Source organism: Scyliorhinus torazame, chromosome 1 (genome assembly GCF_047496885.1).
Source record: "Scyliorhinus torazame isolate Kashiwa2021f chromosome 1, sScyTor2.1, whole genome shotgun sequence".
Classification (NCBI taxonomy): domain Eukaryota; kingdom Metazoa; phylum Chordata; class Chondrichthyes; order Carcharhiniformes; family Scyliorhinidae; genus Scyliorhinus; species Scyliorhinus torazame.
In genome coordinates this window covers 13,925,233-13,944,211 of record NC_092707.1, presented here as the reverse complement: position 1 = coordinate 13,944,211, position 18,979 = coordinate 13,925,233, and the positions used below count along the sequence as shown (strand labels likewise).

The following is an 18,979-nucleotide window of genomic DNA, read 5'->3' as shown; positions in this document are numbered from 1 at the left end:
TTTACTGATGTTGGTTGAGGGGGAGGCTAGGCAGAATGCCGCTGCTCTCCTTTGATCAGTGCCGTGGGATTCAAGGTAACAATACTCTTTTGTAATCTGATGCAGTCATATTTGTTGAGGGATAAATGTATATTCAAGGTAACAATCCTCTTTTCACAGTACCTTCATTGCAGTGTTAATGTAAGCCTACTTGTGACAATAAAGATTATTATTATTATTACTCTAAAACCCTCTTGAATTCATGGAATGGGACACCTTCATTTAAAAAAAAATTTGGTGTACCCAATTCATTTTACAATTATGAGGCAATTTAGCATGGCCAATCCACCTACCCTGAACATCTTTAGGTTGTGGGGGGTGAAACCCACGCAAACACAGGCAGCACGGTGGTGCAGTGGTTAGCCCTGCTGCCTCACGGCGCCGAGGTCCCAGGTTCGATCCCGGCTCTGGGTCACTGTCCGTGTGGAGTTTGCACATTTTCCCCGTGTTGGCGTGGGTTTCGCCCCCACAACCCAAAGATGTGCTGGGTAGGTGGATTGGCCACGCTATTTGCCCCTTAATTGGGAAAAAGTGAATTGGGTACTCTAAATTTAAAAAAAAAAAAGAGTGTGCAAACTCCACACGGACAGTAACCCAGAGCCGGGATTGAACCTGGGACCTCGGCGCCGTGAGACTGCAGCGCTAACCACTGCGCCACCGTGCAGCCCTCGGTGCCCCTTCATTATAGAACCACTGACATTGAGTAGGCTTGTTTAAAACTCAGATAAGGGGATGAAATGAAATGAAAATCGCTTATTGTCACAAGTAGGCTTCAAATGAAGTTACTGTGAAAAGCCCCTAGTCGCCACATTCCGGCGCCTGTTCGGGGCCGGAATGCAACTAAAGAAGAGAGACTACAAGGAATTTGATCAAAGGAACTGAAAAATACAGATCAGAAATGAAGAAAAGGGAAAGGAGAGGGCTGGGAAATAGCCGGAAGTCTATTCACATGAAAATGTCATTAAATTATAGACAGATTAGTTCAGATGAAATAACAATTTGCATTTGTATAGAACCTGTAATGCAGTCAAAGCCCCAGGGTGCTTCAGGGAAAAGTAGCCAAGAGACTGGTTTAAAAAAGCAGAAGATTTTTGTTACTTGTGTATTGTTTAAAATTTCTGTATTGTTATTGTTGCGTTTGCTTTGTAAGAGGGGAAAAATTGTTGTTTGGGAAAAAATTTTCAATAAAACATTTATAAAAAAAAAAGCAGAAGATTATCACAACTTTTACATTGTCAGGATGTCCCAAGCAAGTTTACAGCTAATGAAATACTTTTAAATTGTGATCACTGTGCTAAAGTGGCAACCACAGCGACCAATGTACACACCGCAAGCTCCAACAAACAGCAATGTGCTAATGACCAGCTGATGTCGGGTGAAGGATAAATAGAGCCTGGGCCAAAGGGAGAGCTCCCCTGCTCCTCCTTCAATATACATGATGTGGAGATGCCGGCGTTGGACTGGGGTGAGCACAGTAAGAAGTCTTACAACACCAGGTTAAAGTCCAACAGGTTTGTTTCGAATCACTAGCTTTTGGAGCACTGCTCCTTCCTCAGGTGAATGAAGAGGTGGATTCCAGAAACATGTATATAGATGTGGAGATGCCGGCGTTGGACTGGGGTGAGCACAGTACGAAGTCTAACAACACCAGGTTAAAGTCCAACAGGTTTGTTTCGATGTCACTCGCTTTCGGAGCGCATATATATATAGACAAAGTCAAAGATGCAAGACGATATTTGAATGCGAGTCTTTGCAGGTAATCAAGTCGTTACAGGTCCAGATGGAGCAGGTTAAAGAGGTGTGAATTGTCTCAAGCCAGGACAGTTGGTAGGATTTTGCAAGCCCAGGCCAGATGGTGGGGGGTGAATGTAATGCGACATGAATCCAAGGTCCCGGTTGAGGCTATACTCGTGTGTGGAACTTGGTTATAAGTTTCTGCTTGGCAATTTTGCGTTGCCGCTCGTGCTAAAGGCCGTCTTGGAGAACGCTTACCTGAAGATCAGAGTCCGAATGCCCTTGACTGCTGAAGTGTTCTCCGACTGGAAGGGAACATTCCTGCCTGGCGATTGTCGCACGATGTCCATTCATCCATTGTCGCAGCGTCTGCGTGGTCTCGCCAATGTACCACACTTCGGGACATCCTTTCCTGCAGCGTATCAGTCTACCTCATACGCTCTCCATAAACATGAGCTCAGCCAAATGGTCTGTTTTTGTGCTGTATGGTCTCTTTCATTCCAGGTAATGGTGGGATAGTGCGGTTTAAAATGTTTTTTTTAAAACTTCAGCCTTCATTGTAACTTTTGAGAGGTGTGAGCAGGGGTTGAGTGAGGGGGTGGGGGGGGTGTTGAAGGTGGGCTGGGAGAAGGAGAATAGGGGACTGGTGTTATAACCTTCGTGGAGACACACTGGGCTGAATTCTCCATTCTGGAGACTAAGCCCGGGGTTCTCCGGCCCTGCGTCGGATCGGAGAATCCCCGGGGGGAGGCGTGAATCCCGCCCCGATGCCTGCTTCCCTATTCTCTGGCTCCATTTTCCGGGTGCCAGCGGGATCGCCGCCACGCCGGAAAACCCCTCCACGAATATTCCCCGGCCGCATATAAGGTCCACCCGCCCCCGACCAGGGCAACCGCGGACTGAGTCCACAGCGGCCACGTGAGTATTCCAACCGCCAGGACCAGATTAGATCAACGGCGTTGGACTGCGGCCAGTCGGGGACGGAGGATGTCGGAGCGGGCCTCTGGCAGTGCCCCCAGGCGGTGTGGCGTACTCCCCGGTGACGCCGCTTTTTGGTGCCCCGAGAATCGGCGAAACCGGCGTCAAACTGGATTCTCCGCCCCCGCACCGGCCGCGATTTCGGCACGAGGGTGAGGAGAATGCAGCCTATTGTGTTAGAGAACTACTGGGTGCAGGCAATCTGGGAGGGGGGAATCTGTGGAGACCTGTATGGATGACTATTGGAAAGGGCACGCTTCCCACTGAACGATACACGGGGAACCTGGGAGGAGGAACTAGGGATAGAAATAGGGTGGGGATTCTGGAGCAAAACACTGAACAGGGCCAACTCCACCTCCACTTGTGCAAGACTAAGCCTCATGCAATTGAAAGTGGTGCACAGAGCGCACCTGACCAGAACCCGAATGAGCTGGCTCTTCTTGGAGGCAGAGGACAAGTGTGAACGGTGCCAGGGAGGCCCGGCCAACCACGCCCACGTGTTCTGGGCATGCCCCAGACTTGTCAGGTTTTGGACCAGCAATGTCCAAGGTGGTGGGGGTGAGGGTGGAACCAAGCCCAAAAGTGGCAGTCTTTGAGATATCGGACCAGCCAGAACTCCCCATGGGGAAGGGGGCTGAGGCCCTTGCCTTTGCTTCCCTAACACTTAAAAGAAATCCTTCCTGGAGATCATTACATCACAACAATCAGATTCCCCGTGACCTCCACTGAATAGGAGTTTCCCCGGTAACGAAGGGGTGGGATATAAATTAAATCTGGAAAAGAGTGTTTTCCGATGAACTCGTCAAAGGGATATACAGTCGGAGGCCTGGCGTTGTCGAACATGCTATTTTATTATTGGGCAGCTAATGCAGGGCAGGTGTTGGGTTGGTGTGGTGATCTGGGGCTACCTGGGTGCAGATAGAATCAAGGTCATGCAGGGGGTCTGGACTGGGGGCATTAGTGACGGCCTCGCTCCTGGTCTCACCGACAAAGTATTCGCCAAATCCAGTGGTTGTTTCCACTTTGAAGATATGGAGACAATTTCAACAACATTTTAAATTGTGGTCCGTGTCAAAGCTAGCTCCCATCTGTTCAAGCCTGGGAGACTAGATGCCATATTCGGAGGGTGGGAAGGGAAAGGGCTGGAGACAGTGGGCGATTTGTTCCTGAAGGGGAAATTTGCCAGTCTAGAGGAATTGATGGAAAGGTTTGGACTCTCTAGTTCAAATTCATTCCGGTATCTCCCAAGTTCGCGATTTTGTGATGTGGATTTTCCCGACATTTTCGGTGGCGCCGCCAACATCTCAAATGGAGAGGATTCTTTTGCCCACTGGGTTGGAGGAAAGGGGCATTTCCGGTATTTATGGTCAGATTTTGTCAGAAGACTGTGTCAGTGGAGGGGGTTAAGGATTGGTGGGAGGAGGAGTTGGGGCCCATATCCAAGATGTGGACTGAGGCCCTTCGCAGTGTGAACTCCACATCCTCATGAGCGAGGCTTGGTTTGATGCAACTTAGGGTAGTTTTTAAGGGCGTGCCTGACCAAGTCCAGAATGAGTCCCTTCGCAGGGGTGGACGATAGTTCGTAAAATCTTCAGGGAGACCCAGAATCCGAAGATTCTTCCTCCTCGACCTATTCTCCAGGTCCTTGAATTTTTCCACCCACCTCTTGTGCTGCGCCTCCACCTTCACCGCCAGGCCCAAGATCTCATCCTCGTTCTCCGAGGCTTTTTGCCGCACCTCCCGGATCGCCGCCCCTCGGGCCTTCTGGGTCTCCACTAGCTTCTCCATCGCCGCCTTCATTGGCGCCAGCATTTCTGTCTTCAGCTCCTCAAAGCAGGGTTTAAGAAACTCCTGCTGCTCCTGCCACCACTGCGCCCAGGCTGCTTGGTCTCTACCCGTCGCCATCTTGCTTTTCCTCCCTCTCTCTTTTCGCTGCTCCAAGATCACTTTTTTCACCGCTCCACTCCTGGTCCAATCCATATAATGTCGGGGGGACCCTGCTGTCACCTTCCCACACTGGAAGCCGTCGAACAATTGCCGTTGGGGCCCCTCTGGAGAACCCAAAAGTCCGTTCCCAGCGGGAGCTGCCGAACGTGCGACTTACCTCGGCATAGCTGCAACCGGAACTGATGAAGTGCTTTTTAAAGTGTCACTGTTTTAATGGAGTAAATGCGACAGCCAACAAAGTGAGGATGGTCTATTTTGGTGATTTTTTATTTTTTTTATTTTTATTTTTTTGGATTATAATTTAGAGTACCCAATTATTTTTTCTAATTAAGGGGCAATTTAGTGTGGCCAATCCACCTATCCTGCACATCTTTGGGTTGTGGGGGCGAAACCCACGCAGACACGAGGAGAATGTGCAAACTCCACATGGACAGTGACCCAGGGCCGGCATTCGAACCCGGGTCCTCTGCGCCGTAGGCAACAATGCTAACCACTGCGCCACCGTGCTGCCTGTTTTGGTGATGTTGACTGTATTGCCCAGGACAGTGGGGAGAACTCCAGCTCTTCTTTAAATGTAGCCACGGGATCCTGTACATCCACCTGAGAGAGAGCAGTAAGGATCTCCTTTTAATACCTCGCCTGGAAGACACCATCTCTGCTGGCGCAGCATCTCTTTCCAGTACTGCACTAAATTACGCGCTCGAGCCTTTGGCGTGGGACTTGAACCCACAGCTTCCTGACTCTGAGGCAGGAGGACTACCCACTGCGGCCTCAGCTGCCAACTCTCGCCTCTCCCCTTGACACTTCAAGATATTGTGCTTCTAAGCTGCGCAACATGATTCCTTAAGTAGGGAGCTCTCATATCTGACGCTCACTCTCTGTGTCAGTGTGACTGCAGGAAGCATCTGTTCACATTATCAGCATGGCAACGGAGAGAATGGCAGGGTACAGATGCCGGAATGTAATCTGCATCTTTCCTGAACTGCAGGGCTTCCAAAATAATCCTGATGGAAAGCTGCCACCGAATGGGTTGATTCATCTGAGATGGATTTCGGAGTGTCTGAGCCGCTGGTGCCCTGCTTGGGTACCACAATCTAACATATGCCTAATTGCTGAAGGAAGCAAAGGCCCTATAAATCCTGTGGGCACCGCGGTGATTGTTCACTTTGGGTTTAATACTTGATGAATTCTACTCCTCGGCTTTGCTGGTGGCACAGACTGGCAGTTTTACAGAAACAGGCTGTGGAAGTGCTGGGTTGCAGTGACTGCCGACCAAGGGTTCGAACAATCGCGGTTTATTGTTAACTCTGAGCAGCTCTGACATGCTGTCTGTCTGACTGCGCTCCGGGGACACCTGTCCCCTTTTGTACCTGCGTCATCCCAGCCTCCATGTGACCACCCGGTCGACACAGGCCATTCGGCCCATCTGGTTCGAAGCTGGCGATTATGCTGCGCACACAAGCCTCCTCCCACCTTGCCTCATCTCCCCCTATCAGCATATCCCCTCTGGATCGTGCTTTTCACATTCTCGGTATCCTCTGCGTAAAGAGGTTATCCCTGATTCCCTATTCACCTGCCCCACAAAGTGGATCAGACGTGGCAACCTGCTGAATTTAAGCGGAGGCAAAGAATCTAACGGGGAATCCCCTAATAACCGACTAGAACCGATCAAAATCCTTCTGAATTTTCATGACGTCTATCGTTTACAATGGGATCGAGCATTTTTCCTCTGCTATTTTTCCCCCCAAACCCCTTCCTCCCAGTGTTGCCTTGATAAGGTGAATAAGGAGAAATTGCTTCCAGTGGTGGATGGCAGGTGATCACAGGAACTCGATTTAAACTAAATAAAGGCGAAGAACCTGGCGGAAGGGGAGGTGTTTTTTTTTGGCACAGTGATTTTTAACGTGGTCTGGAACCCAATACATGAAAGGGCAAATTCAATCATAACTTTCAACAGTGAATTAGGTAAATACAGGGAGTCCTCAACTTTATGATGTTTGAGTTACGATGAATGGCACTTAAGGTCTTTATAAATGTACACCCCGCTTCCCTTTTACAATGCTGGTTTTCACAGACCCACACTCACACAAAGATTTACACATACGCAGACACACACGTTCTTCCCGTGTTTGCGTGGGTTTCCTCCGGGTGCTCCGGTTTCCTCCCACCTTCCAAAGATTTTTAAAAAAAATTAAATTTAGAGTACCCAATTATTTTTTTCCAATTAAGGGCCAATTTAGTGTGGCCAATCCACCTAACCTGCACATCTTTGGGTTGTGGGGGTGAAACCCACGGAGACACGGGGAGAATGTGCAAACTCCACACGGACATTGACCCAGGGCCGGGATTCGAACCTGGGTCCTCAGCGCCGCAGTCCCAGTGCTAACCACTGCGCCACATGCCGCCCTTTCCCACAGTCCAAAGATGTGCAGGTTAGGTGGATTGACCAAGTTAAATTGCCCTTCGTGTCCAAAAAGGTTAAGTGGGGTTACGGGGATAGGGTGGAGGTGTGGGCTTGGGTAGAGTGCTCTTTCCAAGGGCTGGTGTAGACTCGATGGGCCGAATGGCCTCCTTCTGCACTGTAAATTCTGTGATAATCCGGTGTGTAAGGAAAGAAAATATTTTCCTCCGACATTACAAAGTACCCTCACAAGAAAGGATTAAAGTTGGGTATCCGGTGAAGTGAGACTCGAGACACAGCGCAGGCTGACGCTACGTTTGATTTCAGCCCACTGGGAGTTCAGGCAGTGTGTCAGTGTGACAGACACTCTTTGTATAAAATACAGAACCCCTTGGGCCATTTCAGGCATTTTTACTGAGTGAAAAGTACAGCAGCTCATTTGTCAAGTGTATTTTGCAGACAATTGCACAGTAGTTACAGCACAATAACTGGTCATTCAGCCCAATGGCTCCATCCTGGCATTTATGCTCCACCCCTTCGTTACCTCACCCTATCAGAATACCTTTCTTCCCTCATGTGTTTGTCCAGCTTCCCTTTAAAAATATCGATGATATTTGTCTCAACCACGATAGTGAATTCCACATTCTCAGCATTCTTTGAGAAGTTTTAATAATAATGATCTTTAGTGTCACAAGTAGGCTTACATTAACACTGCAGTGAAGTTACTGTGAAAATCCCCCAGTCGCCACGTCCCGGAGCCTGTTCGGGTACACGAGGGAGAATTCAGAATGTCCAATTCACCTAACAAGCATGTCTTTTGTGATTTGTGGGAGGAAACCGGAGCACCCGGAGGAAACCCACGCAGACACTGGGAGAACGTGCAGACTCCGCACAGACAGTGACCCAAGTCGGGATTCGAACCTGGGACCCTAGCGCTGTGACGCAACATGCTGCCCTAATTTTCCTGAATTCCCCAATAGATTTATGAGTGTCTATTGTATATTTTATGGGTCCTAGTTGTGGTGTCATCCCCACAAACCCTAACAAACTATTTCATAATTTTAAAGAGCTCTACCAGGTCATCCTTGGCCTTCTCAGCGTTACAATCTAACCACTCTTCCCCCTCCGCTTCAGTTACATCCTTGTAAATCTCTTTTTCACCTTCTCCAGTGCCTCTACATTCATTTTGTTGCATTGTTCACCGTAATCCAGGTGCCATCTAATGATCAAACTCTTTGTGCATTTAACATAATTCTTTGGTTTTTTTTCAATTCTATCCCTCTTGAAATGAAACCCAGGGTTTGTTTCTTTAATAAGAACATAAGAACTAGGAACAGGAGTAGGCCATCTGGCCCCTCGAGCCTGCTCCGCCATTTAATGAGATCATGGCTGATCTTTGTGGACTCGGCTCCACTTTCCGGCCCGTACACCATATCCCCAAATCCCTTTATTCTTTAGAAAGGTATCTATCTTTTTCTTAAAAACGTTTTAAAGAAGGAGCCTCAACTGCTTCACTGGGCAAGGAATTCCAGAGATTCACAACCCTTTGGGTGAAGAAGTTCCTCCTAAACTCGGTCCTAAATCTACTTCCCCTTATTTTGAGGCTATGTCCCCTAGTTCTGCTTTCCCCGACCAGTGGAAACAACCTGCCCGCATCTATCCTATCTATTCCCTTCATAATTTTATATGTTTCTATAAGATCCCCTCGCATCCTTCTAAACTCCAATGAGTACAGTCCCAGTCTACTCAACCTCTCGTCATAACCTAATCCCCTCAACTCTGGGATCAACCTAGTGAATCTCCTCTGCACTCCCTCCAGTGCCAATATGTCCTTTCTCAGGTAAGGAGACCAAAACTGAACACAATACTCCAGATGCGGCCTCACCAACACCCTATACAATTGCAGCATAACCTCCCTAGTCTTGAACTCCATCCCTCTAGCAATGAAAGACAAAACTCGATTAGCCTTCTTAATCACCTGTTGCACCTGCACACCAACTTTTTGCGACTCGTGCACCAGCACATCCAGGTCCCTCTGCACAGCAGCATGTTTTAACATCTTGCCGTTTAAATAATAATCCATTCTGCTGTTATTCCTCCCAAAATGGATAGCCTCACACTTGGCAACATTGAATTCCATCTGCCAGACCCTAGCCCATTCACCTAACCTATCCAAATCCTTCTGCAGACTTCCGGTATCCTCTGCACTTTTTGCTTTACCACTCATCTTAGTGTCGTCTGCAAACTTTGCCACATTGCACTTGGTCCCCAACTCCAAATCGTCTATGTAAATTGTGAACAACTGCGGGCCCAACACTGATCCTTGAGGGGCCCCACTAGTTACAGGTTGCCAACCAGAGAAGCACCCATTTATCCCCACTCTCTGCTTTCTGTTTGTTAACCAATCCCCTACCCATGCTACCACTTTACCCTCAATGCCATGCATCTTTAGTTTATGCAGCAACCTTTTGTGTGGCACCTTGTCAAAGGCTTTCTGGATCTCATTAACCTGCGTCTGCATTTAGTGATTTATTGCACTTCAAGCACATCTGCCAGAACATTTAAAATGACCCAGATTATAGTGGGATTACATGGAAACTGTGATCAAGGCTACTTAAAATTGCTGATCTGAAACCTTTAACTCTACGTTGCCCAATTTATCGAATGAAGTTTTAAGAAGTAGCGAAACAAGTGTAATCATTGCAAAATTCCTTGCAGCTTCTAAGATGAGAATTTTTTGGGGGTCTCATCAGCTGAGGTCAGTGATTAAAGATTGTCTGAAGAACAAGTTCTGTCTGGCTAGCAGTTTTTTAGAATGAAGTGCTCAGGATATCCTGAGGGAAGTGTTGAAAGTGAGCGACTTTGAGATGGGAAACTGGTCTCACTTATCATAGAATCATAGAAGTTACAGTGCAGAAGGAGGCCATTCAGCCCTCGAGTCTGCACCGGCTCTTGGAAAGCCCACACCTCCACCCTATCCCCATAACCACAACCCAGTAACCCCACCCAACACTAAGGGCAATCTTGGACACTAAGGGCAATTTAGCATGGCCAATCCACCTAACCTGCACATCTTTGGACCGTGGAAGGAAGCTGGAGCACCCGGAGGAAACCCACGCAGACACGGGGAGAACATGCAGACTCCGCACAGACAGTGACCCAAGCTGGGAATCGAACTTGGGACCCTGGAGCTGTGAAGCAATTGTGCTAATCACTATGCTACCGTGCTGCCCTCTACTTCTAGTTCCCAGTTACCATGTAACCTTCTGACTGCCAGTGAGGTACACATAGCAGAAAGTTCAGGTGCGCAGTGGGCCACAACATCATTGCGGGCGGAATCCATTTGGGGTGGATCCAAAGAGGCACTCTGACTGTTTTTCAAATCATTCCGTGCTGGGATAGAAACTAATTCCAGTAGGTTGTTGTTCTGGTCCATTGGGGGCCAGAAATAAGGGAAACAATCCTAGACCCCCCCCCCCCCCAACTCCCCCACTGATGAAAATGAAATGAAAATTGCTTATTGTCACAAGTAGGCTTCAAATGAAGTTACTGTGAAAAGCCCCTAGTCGCCACATTCCGGCGCCTGTTCGGGGAGGCTGGTACGGGAATTGAACCCGCGCTGCTGGCCTGTCTTGGTCTGCTTTAAAACTCAGCTATTTAACCCTGTGCTAAACCAGCTCCTTATGATAGTCTGAATCCAGCAGGTGGACCGGCATGGCTCTGGGTGGTGGTGGGAGGGGTGCGGTGGAAAGAGCGATTGCCAATGGCAGAGTGATGGACATCAGGAACGCAAAAGATACCAGAATTGGAGGAATGCAGAGATCTTGTACGGTTGTGGGGCTGGAGGAAGATGGGGAGGAGGGCAAGGCCATGGAGGAATTCATAAACAGGGATGCAAATTTTAAAATCAGACCACTGAGCCACCTAATGAGATATTAAGAAAGGTGACCAAAAACGCGGTCAGAGGAGAAAGGTTAAGGAGCATCTTCAAGGAGGAGACCGAGAGATGGAGAGGTTTACGGAGTGAATTCCAGCAATTGGGGGCCCGGTTGCTAAAGGCACAACCGCCAGTGGTGGGACGATTATAATTGGGACATACAAGAGGAGTGGTGTAGGGCTGAAGGAGGTTAAGAGATGTGAAGGTTCAAGGTCACAGAAGGATTTGAAAACATAAGAGAGCTACCTGGATTTGGAGTCTGAGGGCCACCAAGATCAGGGGTGATGGGTGACGGGGACTTTGTGAGAGTTAAGATATGCACATGGAAGGACCCTTCCTGTTTGTTCCCATATTTTGCCATTATTATTTTTGATCCGTGGGTCATTAATGGACATATATCTTTTAAGTCAAGCAGCAGAGAGAGTGAGGGATTTACAGGAGAGAACACTCTTGCTAGTCTCTGCCAGTTTGAACAGGATTTTCAGATGGAGTGGGACTCAGTTTGATTGATTGACTGGTGGCCAATGAATTGGCCAAAAGGCTGTACTCTGCCTGGTAACAGAGGGTATCACAGTGGAATGGTTCTCAGAGACCTGAGGGAGCAATTAAGTCTGAGACACAGAAAGACGAGGAACTGTTTTTTTGCCCTCTCCAGAAAGGCTGTGAGTGCTGTATTCCTGAAGCTGCAGAGAACCTAAATGAATGAATCTACAGGGGAACCATCACAGGCTGCAAACAAAGACAGGAACCTGCTCTCTTTCTCTCCAGAAAGACTGTGAAGGCTGTATTTCTGAAACTACAGCGACCTGAATGATTCTACAGTAAAACCTCAAACTGAAAGCAAAGGTTGAAGAAGAGTAAGGTGCTAAAAACCATCACCTGAAACCAAGACTTTTTTTCCTTTTATGATTTGTCATCCCTTTCTCCCCCTCGGTGTTTGTCTGTCCTGTGTTTGTGGAGGTTTGGGGGCAGGTTTCAGTGGGGAATTAGAGGGCAGCACGGTGGTACAGTAGTTAGCACTGCTGCCTCATGGCGCCAAGGACCCAGGTTCGATCCTGGCCCCGGGTCACTGTCCATGTGGGGTTTGCACATTCTCCCCGTATTTGCGTGGGTTTTGCCCCCACAACCCAAAAATGTGCAGGGTAGGTGGATTGGCTGCGCTAAATTGCCCCTTATTTGGAAAAAAATGAATTGGGTACTCTAAATTTTTTTTAAAGTGGGGAATTGGGGATTAGATAATAGCTGGTTTAGCACAGTGGACTAAACAGCTGGTTTGTAATGCAGAACAAGGCAGCAGCGCGGGTTCAATTCCCGTACCAGCCTCCCCAAAGAGGCACCGGAATGTGGTGACTAGGGGCTTTTCACAGTAACTTCATTGAAGCCTACTGGTGACAATAAGTGATTATTATTATTAGCTACCCAATTGTATTTGTTGCATATTTCATTATAATTGTTGTTATAAATAAACAGTAATTGTGTTTACATTTACAAACCTTTTTTAAAAATTAATTTAAAGTACCCAATTCATTTTTTCCAACTAAGGGGCAATTTAGTGTGGCCAATCCACCTACCCTGCACATCTTTGGGTTGTGGGGGCGAAACCTACGCAAACACAGGAAGAATGTGCAAACTCCACACGGACAGTGACCCAGAGCTGGGATCGAACCTGGGACATCGGCGCTGTGAGGCAGCAGTGCTAACCCACTGCGCCACCGTGCCGCCCCTACATTTACAAACCTGGTGACTGTAATTATTGGACAGCCAAGGGTCAAATCCTTCGGCCATTTTTCGAAGAATTATTGGTTAATTCACTTACGTTGTGACTCTGAGTCAAGTGGGGTTGGAATTCACCGTGTACTAGCCCAGGGTGTCGTAACAGACAGCAGAACTGTGGAAGAAGGCGCAAATACCATTGAACTCTTTTTGAACTAACTATTGGCCACAAAATCAGAAATGCCGCGTGAAAAAGTTGGAAAATTAAAATAAAAATATTTATTTTTTAAAAATGCAGCGTGATGAATCACACTCTTTAAAATATTTAATATTTTTAAGCGATTTTATAAAATATGCGCAGCGATAAGGAGGCACTGGATAAAGCCGGCCTGACTGTTTCATAATCACACTTATCTATCCACAAAGGTAGTCAACAAGACATAGTACAGAGCTGTCATCAGAAGGACATATAAGGGCAGAGATGGTAGAGACAGAAGTGAGAAACATCAGACACAAGAAACAGTGAGACGCACATTAGAAACCGGTCATCACTCCTTCAATGATTTAATGCTGCAAGATTTACAGAAGGAGACATTTATTACAGCGCTAAATATCAATGTCCCTGCTCTGTCGAGAATTTCTTATTGTAAGCAGTGGAACTGATTGATAACATCAAAGGCAGTTGCTGAGACGTAAGAGCTGGTTGCACTGCTGGTTCCAATAATAAATGTTTCGGTAGAGTTGCTTTCTTTTTAAATGTGATCTGTTGACAATGAATTACTTCAAATAGCCTTTGGGCTCCGATGTTCCTCGCCTGCCCCATCAACTCATCTGTACTGTCCGAGACTCCCAGCATGTTTAGCACAGGGCTAAATTGCTGGCTTTGAAAGCAGACCAAGGCAGGCCAGCAGCACGGTTCAATTCCCGTAACAGCCTCCCCGAACAGGCGCCGGAATGTGGCGAATAGGGGCTTTTCACAGTAACTTCATTTGAAGCCTAGTTGTGACAATACGCGATTTTCATTTCATTTCATGTGACCTCCGTATCCACTCACCTGACAGCAAAGGTTTTGGCAAAACATCTCTGCTAAAAACCAATTCTTATCTGATTTTTATTTCAGATTTCCTCCATTTGCAGTTTTCCTTTCTTACATCGCTCCAATCATCGGTTTTTCCCTCGGATAGATATGCCCAATTTGTGCACACGCCTACTGAGGCCTCAATGATGCAGGCATCCCTTGCCTTGGTAATGCTCCTTATCCAGATGAGAAGAAGGCGGACCTGTCACCACCAGTTGGCACAGGGCCATGAGGAAAAGGGCCTGAGCAGCAAGAGGCAGCCGGGGCTCCAGGTCAAGATGCCGGTGAACACGGAACACTGAAATGGTGAGCAATGGCCTGAACATGGCTGTATCCTTGGCGGTGCTCCCATCTAGAGATGAGGGAAAGGCAATGCTGGAGACGCCCTCGTATGTTGGGCAGCACAGTAGTTAGTACTGTTGCTTCACAGCTCCAGAACCCAGGTTCGATTCCCGGCTTGGGTCACTGCCTGTGTGGAGTCTGCACGTTCTCCCCGTCTCTGCATGGGTTTCCTCTGGGTGCTCTGGTTTCCTCCCACAAGTCCTGAAAGACTTTCTTTATTGGACATTCTGAATTCTCCCTCAGTGTACCCGAACAGGTGCCGTAATGTGGCGACAAGGGATGTTTTACAGTAACTTCATTGCAGTGTTAATGTAAACCTACTTGTGACAATGAAGATTATTATTATGTCTCATGGTTGTGGTGATATGCCTGTGCACTGTTCTGTAGATAGTTAGCAATGCGACCTCCAACCAGCTGGTGGTGTCAGAGATACATCACATGACTTGAGTACCGAGCAGTTGGTAGTAAGAGGTATGAGAGGATAGTTGCACTTGAGAACTTGCGGAATATGTTTAGTAGCCTTTGTCTGGATAGCAATCTGTTAGTCATCTTTCCCAGTGTTTGTTAATAAATCATCTTTCTAGTTAAACAACTGGATGTTGGTTCTGCGTACATCATTGCAACGACAAGATCACAGAACACAACAGTGGTATGGTTTCTCACACCTAACCTCTCTGGTATGAGCTGCGACTGCAAAGACACAGGGGGAGTAATGCGGAGCTCCGGCTCTGCAATGGGTGACTGTCTGGGCTCCTTTTAAATATGGCGGCAGGACCTTTGACCCCATCAGGTAATGACAGGGCGGGTGACCCCCTGCTCACCCCATCTCCGGATTCGCTGTGCTCCTTGCAGATGCAGAATTAATGGGCTGAAGAATGGAAGATTCCGTCATCCCGCTGTCCTGTGGGATTCACGCCGAACTTTCCCAGCCGCCGCTGGACGGAGACGCCAGAGTGGGAAATTCCGCCAGCGTTTACGGCTCAGATCTGTGACTTTTCACCAGTCTTGCCGAGTGTTTCTAACAGTTTCTGTTAATGCATTTAATACACCCATGGTCGGCTTTGTGTGTGTGTTTGCGTTCCAGCTCTCCACATCTTTACAGTGGGCAACCAGCCAACAGAGAGAGACCTGGAGCAGTTTGAGCAGAGAATGAAACTCGTGCTGATGCCACCAGCTGCCGGCCCCTGGGGCTCACACAGCTGCCAGGAAGCCGCAAGCTGAACCTGCTCAGGGTGGTGGGGGGGGGGACCATTGGAGTGAAACACAAAAGTTTTTGGTACGTGACTACAAAATAAATGCTTTCTGTTTTAACACAAGGAGTTTAAATCAATAGCAGGTTCACTGTTGGCAGTGCAGCAAGTGGGGTATTGATTTCCGACAGCTCACCCTTACTGACTGTGCCTCCTGTTTACCCTGTGCACAAAACAGGAGCCTGTTTAGGGTATTATCCTAACAATAGCGGCCTGTTCTTAGCATTGTCAGGTAGAGGATCAATAACCCCTGACGGTGTTCACAAAGAGGGAAGACCAGGTGCCAGTTAATACCCCTCTGGCTCACCACTCTGCCTCTTTCAGATAAGAAGTTCAAGTACATCAAGTTGACGTCCAGGGGATTAACCAAAACCTCAAGGAGTGAAAAAAAAACACAATTTACAACATGATGACTAACATTCACCTCTAATCCCTCGGCTCGATGCAAAGCACTTTGATGGCAAAAAACGCGAGCAAGGATTGTACTTTTTTGGGCTGATGCACCTCGTGATTCGCCACTGGCTCCTCGGAATTTGCTTCATTTAGTGATAAATAACCAATTACCCCCCCCCCCCCCCATTCCAAACTTTCCCTTGCTCTGCTCAAGGTCGAGGGATTTAAATTGAGCACCTGTTTTTCCGGCCCCTTCTATAAATTGTTTCTTCAGATGAGATGTTTTTTTAAAATAAATTTAAAGTATCCAATTATTTTTTTCCCAATTAAGGGGCAATTTAGCCTGAGAAGCATTGAGGGACAAGGAGTCCGCCCGGAGGGGTCGCCAGAGATAGAGGTCTCCCCGGTGTGTGACCCTCTTCCCCCGCAAACGGCGTCAATCCAAGTTCTTTTCCATAGATGTCACGCCCAGTCCCCGAAAGAAAAGAGGCGGAGGGATAGTGAGGAGGCTGCCGCTGCCCCCCTGAGCAGGGTGCTTCAGGGTCGGACGGCACCCTAGAGGGCCCGTTCCACCCAGCACAATTTAGCACCCGGACTCATTCAATTTCTCAGGGGAGGGGGTCAGCGATTAAACCCCCTGCTTCTTCGCTTCTCAGCGGGTTATAGTTTGCAAGACCCTCTGTCCCAACCGCTTCCTTCGGACACCTCTGCCACCATCCTGGGCCTGTTTCCGGAGTTACTTTTGGGGCCTTCCGGTGTCTAGGTGGCGGGGGCAGAGCAGGCATCTGCTCCACCGCCCCCTGCTGTCCCGGGACCCCGGGAGGAGCCTGAGGAGAACCTGGGCCTTCCGGTGTCCAGGCGGCGGGGGCAGAGCAGGCATCTGCTCCACCGCCTCCTGCTGGCCCGGGACCCCGGGAGGAGCCTGAGGAGATCCCGCCTGTCGATGGTTCCGGTGGCGGGATCAAAGCAGGACCTGGGTTGGTTGATGGGCCCGTGTCGTCCGCCACACTTCGTGTGGTGGAGGACTTGGGCCCGGAGGGCGAATGTCTCAAGGCCGTCAGCCGCCCAGTGTCGGGAGCGCAGGGTGCACGAGACGCTCTGTCGCGGGCTGCGGGTCTCACTCGTGCCCGACTCTGTGTCTCCCCTCACCCCCTCTGGGGGATTCCTGGCTTCATAATTGATGGTTCTTTGTTTATCTGCCTCTGTAGATAGTTCAGGCAGTGCCCTATTGGGCCCTCCCTCCCCACCACCCTCCTTTCCCCTCTCTTCCCACCCCCCCCTTCCCTTCTGTTGTCCAGAGGCGAGGGTATCTGGTCTCCCCAGCGCAAAGTTTAGTGCTTGTACCATTTGTTATTTGTAGAAACGTGTTGTGAACTGTTTTAATAATCAGAGTATCCCCCCCGCCCCCCATACATTGGTACTGAGCGGAGGGTACCCTGTTTCTCCAACACAAAATTAGTGTTTGTATCGTTTGGCCTTGGATATATTTTTTACTGTTTAATAAAAAGATATGGTCAATCCACCTACCCTGCACATCTTTGGGGTGTGGGGGGTGAGACCCACGCAGACACAGGGAGAATGTGCAAACTCCACACGGACAGTGATCCAGAGCCCGGATCGAACCTGGGACCTCGGCGCCATGAGGCAGAAGTGCTAACCACTGCGCCACCATGCCGCCCCTGCTGCAGATGAGATATTAACCAGTGCTAATATCTCTTTTAAGTGGCTCCGTGTTGAATTTTATTTGGTGATGGCCCCTGTGAAGGGCTTCGGGACATTTTACTTCATGTTATGTCTTCCGGTTTCCATTCGTTACAAACAGTCACACTTTAGACTCCAAGCCCTGGAGTTTTGATTGTATTTCTTGCTGCTCTCTATGTGGCTAATAGGTTGATACATTATTACTGGGCAGGTAACTGCAGTGTCACAATGAATGAGGCACCCCGCCACCTATCTTCACACGACCATTAGTTCCCAGCTCTTTGCAAATAGTATAACAATGCAACACTGCATTATAGGCACTATATAAATGCAAATTGCTGTTCTGGTTGCTGACGCACCCTCCCCATTCGGGGTAACTGGATATTAATTAGAAGCAGGAACATCAGCTGACATTCGCCCTCTGTAGCTCAAGGGGCATTTGTCGTGGTCAACAGAACTAACAATCCTCAGCAAACAAAAAATCCTGCTCACCTCTTCCTCCCTTTTCTAGTGACGACTGTTATAACCCTCGTGGAGGTCACTGTATCCGGACTATCAGATTCCCCATCACCGCCACTGAATACCAACTCCCCGGTAACGAGAAGGTGGGGCTTCCCCTAAACAGGGGATTAGATCACGAGTCCGAAAACCCTCACCTGGGTGCAGGTCGAGGAGGGAGAGCCTTTGGGGGAGTGGAGATCTTGTATATGTGATGCACGATCAATTGTGCAAAGACTCAGTTTGGATACAACTGTGGCTTTATTGCAGTAAGATGTGTGGCCTCCCACAGCAGCTGGTAAAATGGCTGCTGAATAGAGGACACGCATATTTATACTCCTACTGGGCGGAGCCAGCAGGCAGGGGCTACCGGCGAACCTGTAGTACAGGTTCTACCTTACATCACCTAATATAGGTGCAACAGTGGTTTACCACATTCACCCCCTGTTTAAAAATGAGTCCGACTGGGGTGGTGGAGAACTATATACAGTAGTGAATTTATGTACAGTGTTTTATTAGGAGACAAAAAAAAGTGTCTTTTGAAAGTCCGGTGCCAGTTAGAGATTCAACCGGTCTGGTGTCTTGACGTTCCGCTGGGAGCGAATAGCGGTGGTGGCGATGTCGATGCTGGCGACGTCGATGCTGCCCTGATGTCGGGTGACCCCGGGAGTGTGCCAAAATCCTCTTCTTCTTCTTGCGTGGGTAGGGGAAGGAGGAATGGTCCTGGTGGGGTTAATGGTGGGAGTGCCGGGGAGGGGAGGGGAGGGTGGCACCGGTCCGGAGAAGTGTGTATGAGTGGAACCTGCTGGTGCCAAGTCCCTGAGGGAGACAGTATCTTGGCGGCCATCGGGGTACGCCACATAGGCATACTGGGGGTTGACATGGAGCAAGTGCACCCTATCCACCAATGGGTCCGCCTTGTGGATTCGGACGTGCCTACGGAGCAGGACCGGTCCTGGAGCTGCGAG

At 48.7% G+C, this 18,979-nt stretch overlaps 1 long non-coding RNA gene across 1 annotated transcript in view; it reads left to right on the top strand.

Moving 5' to 3' along the window:
• Positions 1-18,979, top strand: part of LOC140385690 (uncharacterized) — a 73,574-nt gene that overhangs the window by 27,646 nt on the left and 26,949 nt on the right. Inside the window, exon 2 of the long non-coding RNA XR_011933427.1 lies at positions 13,870-14,133. This is a non-coding gene — a long non-coding RNA (uncharacterized lncRNA). The remainder of the gene's footprint in view (positions 1-13,869; positions 14,134-18,979) is intronic.